General features: G+C 32.2%; 1 long non-coding RNA gene across 8 annotated transcripts in view; it reads right to left on the bottom strand.

Moving 5' to 3' along the window:
• Window positions 1–760: 760 nt before the first annotated feature.
• Window positions 761–7,049, bottom strand: part of LOC147386059 (uncharacterized) — a 101,195-nt gene continuing 94,906 nt past the window's right edge. For all 8 annotated transcript variants that reach the window (XR_015172155.1, XR_015172157.1, XR_015172156.1 and 5 more), the window contains one exon: window positions 761–1,032. This is a non-coding gene — a long non-coding RNA (uncharacterized LOC147386059). The remainder of the gene's footprint in view (window positions 1,033–7,049) is intronic.

The following is a 7,049-nucleotide window of genomic DNA, read 5'->3' as shown; positions in this document are numbered from 1 at the left end:
TATGTGATCAATTTTACCCAATGTTCTAAAAATCGAACTGATGATCAATCAAAATTTTGCTTAATTGGTCAAATTCAGGTTCAAATTGTTTGGACCGATTTCTATTCATTAAAATTATAATTATATATAAAGAAAAAAAATTAAGGAAGAATTCAAAATGTTAATTTAGAATTTACATTAGGTAAAAGCCTAGAGCAATACATGTACATGACTTTCAGATTGATGCTAAAAGAAATCAATTTTTTTGAGTTTTGATTTAAGAGTTTTGTAAAATCATTAATAAATTAATAATTTATAGTTTCCTTTAATACTTTAATAATTAAAAGACGAGTCTGGATAATATCACTCGTCAGGTGACATAATCAAATGATTCCATAAAAATGTCAACTTTGATATCTTTGTACACCTCAGGATACACTTTTTTTTTAATGTGAAAGTGCAATCGTGTATCTCGAAGCCACTATGTGAAAAAAGCCCATATTTGACAGTCTTAGCCCGTCAAATATTGAGAAATTTGATGGACCCTCCCGTCAAATATGCTCGTCAAATATTCTTTTGTAGAATTTTTTTTTTTTGACAATCCTGGACTATCAAATATTTTCTTGTAAAATGGGCTTTAAAAAAAAAATCCATAGAATGTGACCGATGAATATGGAGGTTTAACAAACAATAGGCGGTTCTCTAATTCACCATTCATAACAAAATGAAATAATAATAAAAAAAATCAGAAAAATAACAAACAAAACAAAAATCATAAAACAAGCTCCAAATTAAACTAAACAACTCAAAATTCATATTATATATTGAAATTTCATTACTAAACAAGCTCTAATTGAAACAATTGGGCAGTTACAAATGAAATTACGTCACATAATTTTTTAGAAATAAAACACAGTTAGAAACAAATGGTTGTGATGCCCTTGATCTCTTCTGGTTCTCTCCGCTCTATTGTGTCCTCTTATTTTCCTCAAGGTTTGGATTTCCTCCTACATTGCTACAGTTCTTAAAGAAATCCTAATAGCGCTCTCGTACCTACACGAAAAAGATTTGATATATCGAGATATCAACCCAAAGTAATAAAAGAACATAGCTAGATTTTATTCACAAATGTTAAAAAATAAGAAATATGTTATCAAAAGTGCTAGAACATGGTTCTATGTTGGGAGTGGCTTAAAGTACTACAATGGATCTATGTTGGAAATGTGAGAATCATCAAAATGTAGAAATTGAACTATACTAACTTTATTAAAGGAAAGTCTTTAGTGAGACTACAAGAACAAGTCATTTGTGAATAATAAACAGCCCAAACCCAATTTCAAGAAATTTAAGAAACAGGATCTTCGCCTAATCAATAAATGTCCAAATTAATTAATATTGGCATATACAAATTTTTCACGAATTCGGGAAAAACAAGTAAGAAACTACTCCATAAATAGCATAAAGAAAAATCCAAGGTCATGGATAACCGAACTAACTGCCTCATATCAAATGACATATCAAATCATGTAGGATCTGATGCACTACAAAGATTTTACCAGAAAGGTTGAGAAGGACTATATTTTCAAAAGGCGTGCATCAAGTAGTTATACAATTGTATTTGAATACTTTGGTTGTAGAATCTTGTACAAGGTGCTAGCTTGCTACTAACCACTATCTTGCTTGCTTAGTGATTGCAGAATCTAGCAAATTTGAAAGAGGAAGATATAAGGATCTTATGCATATAATAACTGATGTTACTGCACCCAGCGAAAAAATAAACTTATTTAGAAAATCATTACTAATGTACTATATTCTATCATAGAGATTAAATAGAAGTTAACTCTAGCCCAAAAAGGCACTTGGAGCAACAAGTGCTTAAAAGAGATTGTCATCAATTGTCTAGTTTACAAGTTATGACTTATAAGTGTAGTTCCTCAATACTGAAAATGAGAGAGTAAATCCTGAACAACAGGTGATGAAAATTACATAGGCATATATGATTGATTATATTGAGATATGCAATAAAATGCATTTGGAATTAGTTTCTAAAAATTCACAAATAACACTGAAAAAAAAAATTGCATTTTCGAATAGCAGAAAATTGTGGTGACACCTAAACATGTATCTAGGATGGCAAAAAACAATAGCTACTGGAATTTTAATAATGTTGTCTTTAAGTTTTCCCCTGTTCTGCAGAATTCCAGGGATGTGTGTAAATATGTAATGCATTTGGATGACAAGAAATGTTTGGAAGTTTGGCAATTAAACAGTGGAAGTTTCAAGTAAATTGTGTACATGGAATAGTGATCTATAAGGAAGAATGCAGAACAACTGTTAAGTAAATGGTAACAACGGATTGATCAATCACTGCCTTACTGGTAAATAAAATTAATGTTTCACCAAGATACATGGAGCAAAACTATCATAATGGTTTGTGGAAGTGACAATGTAACATTAAAAAGATTCAAGATACAAGCAAGGATGTATCACTATCGCAAGTAGGACTAAGTACTAAATAAGAAGCAATGATATTGGTTGAAAACCCATACTCACGTGCATGGATTTTATTAGCTATAGATAAAAGTAACAACATGATAAGAGTTTGTAGTTATGGCTGAAGTTCATTTCAAGAACAAAAACCAACAAAATGTACTGATTGAAGGAAACAAACACCAAAAACAAAGAAATCTCATAATCTAAAAAAGGGATTAACATTAAAAAGGTTGATTCTGTGAAAAAGTAATGAATATTTCAACCATAATCACAAACCCATGCAAAAACTCTCACTAAAGCTTCATTGAATGTTTGCTTATTCCAATTTAGCATGCTAGTTGAAGTTGTTTAAGACTTAAATCAAAATAAAATACTAGTTTTGAATCTCGGGAATAAATCATTTGCAACCACTAGCCTAACAATGTGTCATTTCTCATATTGAAAACACGTGCATTGACAAAAGATCTAGCTCTAGATAGAGTTGGAAGGCAAAATATGACTAATGTACTATATTCTAACATAGAGATTAAATAGAAGTTAACTCTAGCCCAAAAAGGCACTTGGAGCAACAAGTGCTTAAAAGAGATTGTCATCAATTGTCTAGTTTACAAGTTATGACTTATGAGTGTAGTTCCTCAATACTGAAAATGAGAGAGTAAATCCTGAACAACAGGTGATGAAAATTGCATAGGCATATATGATTGATTATATTGAGATATGCAATAAAATGCATTTGGAATTACTTTATACAAATTCACAAATTATACTGAAAAAAAAAATAGCATTTTCGAATAGCAGAAAATTGTGGTGACACCTAAACATGTATCTAGGATGGCAAAAAACAATAGCTACTGGAATTGTAATAATGCTGTCTTTAAGTTTTTCCCTGTTCTGCAGAATTCCAGGGATGTGTGCAAATATGTAATGCATTTGGACGACAAGAAAGGTTTGGAAGTTTGGCAATTAAAGTGTGGAAGTTTCAAGTAAAGTGTGTACATGGAATAGTGATCTATAAGGAAGAATGCAGAACAACTGTTAAGTAAATGGTAACAATGGATTGATCAATCACTGCCTTACTGGTAAATAAAATTAATGTTTCACCAAGATACATAGAGCAGAACTATCATAATGGTTTGTGGAAGTGACAGTGTAACATTAAATAGATTCAAGATACAAGCAAGGATGTATCACTATCGCAAGTAGGACTAAGTACTAAATAAGAAGCAATGATATTGGTTGAAAACCCATACTCACGTGCATGGATTTTATTAGCTATAGATAGAAGTAACAACATGATAAGAGTTTGTAGTTATGGCTGAAGTTCATTTCAAGAACAAAAACCAACAAAATGTACCGATTGAAGGAAACAAACACCAAAAACAAAGAAATCTCATAATCTAAAAAAGGGATTAACATTAAAAAGGTTGATTCAGTGAAAATGTCATTAGTATTTCAACCATAATCACATACCCATGCAAAAACTCTCAATAAAGCTTCATTGAATGTTTCCTTCTTTCAACTTAGCATGCTAGTTGAAGTTGTTTAAGACTTAAATCAAAATAAAATACTAGTTTTGAATCTCGGGAATAAATCATTTGCAACCACTAGCCTAACAATGTGTCATTTCACATATTGAAAACATGTGCATTGACAAAAGATCTAGCTCTAGATAGAGTTGGAAGGCAAAATATGATTAACGTTGCCCCAAATAGTGGGGAATTGGGAGATGATGGTGACATACATATTTACAGAATATCTCTCTCAATAGAGTTGCAAGGAGAAACAAGATTCATGTTGCCGACCACGAATAGATAAGGGATGAATGATAGATGATGACAACGATGGAAATGTTCAAAAAATCAGTAGTAGCAAACAATGATACATAAGTAAATAATTGAACAAGTAAGAAAATGATGATGATGATGTATTTTTCTCAAACTCCATTGGCTCCCCTACTACTTGGATAAACTGAGTCAACACAATATGCAAACCAGACAACCAGGACCACAAGATAGACTTTGAAAAATGTACCAAAGAGATCTTGAAAGACAAAGATCAGCTCTAAGAAATGAATATTTTCATACAAATCTATAGATAGATATCTGAACAGTTTGTCATCTTTTTTAACTCCCAAAGAATGTCATAGATGACCAAAGATAGGATAATAAAATCGGCTTATTTTGAACCCATGAAACCTTCTCAAAGGAGCCAACCAAATGATGCCACATATGCACATTTGTACTACTATCATAAAGCAGATATCCTTCAAAATTAAAAAGTTGCCTACCTCATCAAACACCAAGAGGACTCCTACATCATCACAAGCACTACACAATGATTGCAAAAATTCCTTTGTGGTGCTGTGAATACCCCCCACCCTGGATGGGCTTCACAAGAATCGTAGTAAAAATTCCTTTTTGCCTTTTCCATCGATAATCACACTCCTAGAATAACATGCAGTCATTTGGGATAGTGAAATCGCCTCGACCCATCTTCACTAAATAGTGGATAGGGGTCATAGTTATAAATGGGGGACTTTTGAAAAATGAGAGTCGCCACCTAGTTTAGGTCTAGGAACCATAAATAACTCCAAAATGGATCGGGTTTGTCCACGGATCAGAGAATTGGGTAAGGGGTCAGATTACGGGTTTCGGAAGATGTTAGGCACCGAACCCGTCCGATTGAGATGATCGGTCTCTACTACTATCCAAACTATCCTACGGTCAACGGGTAGAGACTGAAGTCAAGATTATGGTTCAATCATCATCACCATCATCATCAAATTATATCGAGTGTGCCAAACGAATCTCAAGGCCAATATTCCCCAAATATCATATAATTTCTCGAATTTCACATAAAATGAAAATATTTGAAAAAAACCTTAATTCCGACCTATACTCCAAAGTCCACATGGCAACATTTCAATTACAAATCCAAATACGTGAAGATTTTTCAAATCGACTAAAATAGGAATTTGTGAAAACTTTCTAAAATGGAAAATTGGGAATATAAAACTTCTAATTTGAGAATTCATGAAAATTTTAAATTAAAAATGAGAAACTTCCTAAATTGAGAGTTTATAAAAATATGAGAAGTTTTTAAATTGGAAATTTTGAAACATAATCTTTTCGAAATAGAAATTTTCAAATATGAGAGTCCCAAATTAGAAATTTGCAAAAAGATTTTTCAAATTAGAGAATTATCATTATTGGGTTTCCCAAATTAGAAAATGACAAAATTTTTAAAACTATGATGTTCCCAAAAGTGAATCTCATAAAAAATGGGTATTGTAAACATGCAAACTTTCAAATTACGAACATATGGTGGAACAACAAGTCAGCGTTTCAACAATCAAAATATTAGGGACATGGGGCAAGTTAGTGAATCAACCGCTCACACATACATGCAAATTTTCCTTAAAAAAAAGGACATGTGGCAAACGTCAATAAATTGATCAGGTGAATTGATTCCCATATACATAGAAATCAGTGAGTTGACTCATGCTTATTTTGTTAAGAAAAATTGATTTTTAAATTTCCATGTACATAAAAGATCAGTGAGTCGACTCAGTTCCAATTTTATTAAAAAACGATCTGGGAGTTCCTTTGCACACACAAATCAGTGAATTGACCGACGTGGAAAGTGAATAAAAAATCCGATTTAAAACCTCCTATATGCACAAAACTCAGTGAGTTGACTCACACCACTTTTAAAACAAAATCAATTTTGAATCCCTATGTGCACAAAAAATAGTGAGTCGACTCACGTGCATATATACAAAATCAATTTTAAATCCCTATATGCACAAAAAATAGTGAGTCGACTCACGTGTATATATAAAAAATCAATTTTAAATCCCTATATGCACAAAAACTCAGCGAGTGGACTCACGTGTATACATAAAAAATCAATTTTAAGCTTCTAACGTGCACAAATCTGTGAGTTGGTTCACGCAAATGTTCAAATAAAATTTATTGAGAGGTAGGATGTAGAATCTTGAGAATATTGTTAAGCTATGAAGTAGTAGTTATTTTGACTAGGGAAGGCACGCAACAACATGTATTACTAAAGTTATGGCATTGCTTAGTATAGGCATGGATTTAGAACTCTAATATTAAATGAAAGAAAGTTTAGCCAATCAAAAAGGCACTCAAAAAACATGGAGAGACGAGATTAAATCTGCTTACAAAAAACTATTTAGATAAAAACCAACGAGCCCAATACACACTTTCACAACACAAAATATCCAATATGCTCAAGGATACAAAAGAAGGAAGAAAAAAGAATGGCTACCAACCATAACAAACATTGCCGAGGTAAAATCCTATTAAACCAACTCAAAGTCGATTTCCACGTAGAAGAAGAAAACAATGAACCAAAGAACAGATGGTCTATGGATTCCAAAGAACAGTTGGTCCAATGAATAGCTTGGAAGATGACATGCATCTGATTGCTTGGAATATAGATGGATTAGATGCAGACAATTCAGAATTGATGTGCTTGCTTAAACTCTACTTAAGTAAATTTCCAACTTTACTAATAAACGCCATTGTTGGAACCTAGAGCAACAAAACCAC

The sequence above is a fragment of the Akebia trifoliata genome, chromosome 14 (genome assembly GCF_017979445.1).
Source record: "Akebia trifoliata isolate Shusen 1 chromosome 14, ASM1797944v1, whole genome shotgun sequence".
Taxonomy (NCBI): domain Eukaryota; kingdom Viridiplantae; phylum Streptophyta; class Magnoliopsida; order Ranunculales; family Lardizabalaceae; genus Akebia; species Akebia trifoliata.
This window is presented reverse-complemented; position numbering and strand designations above follow the sequence as displayed.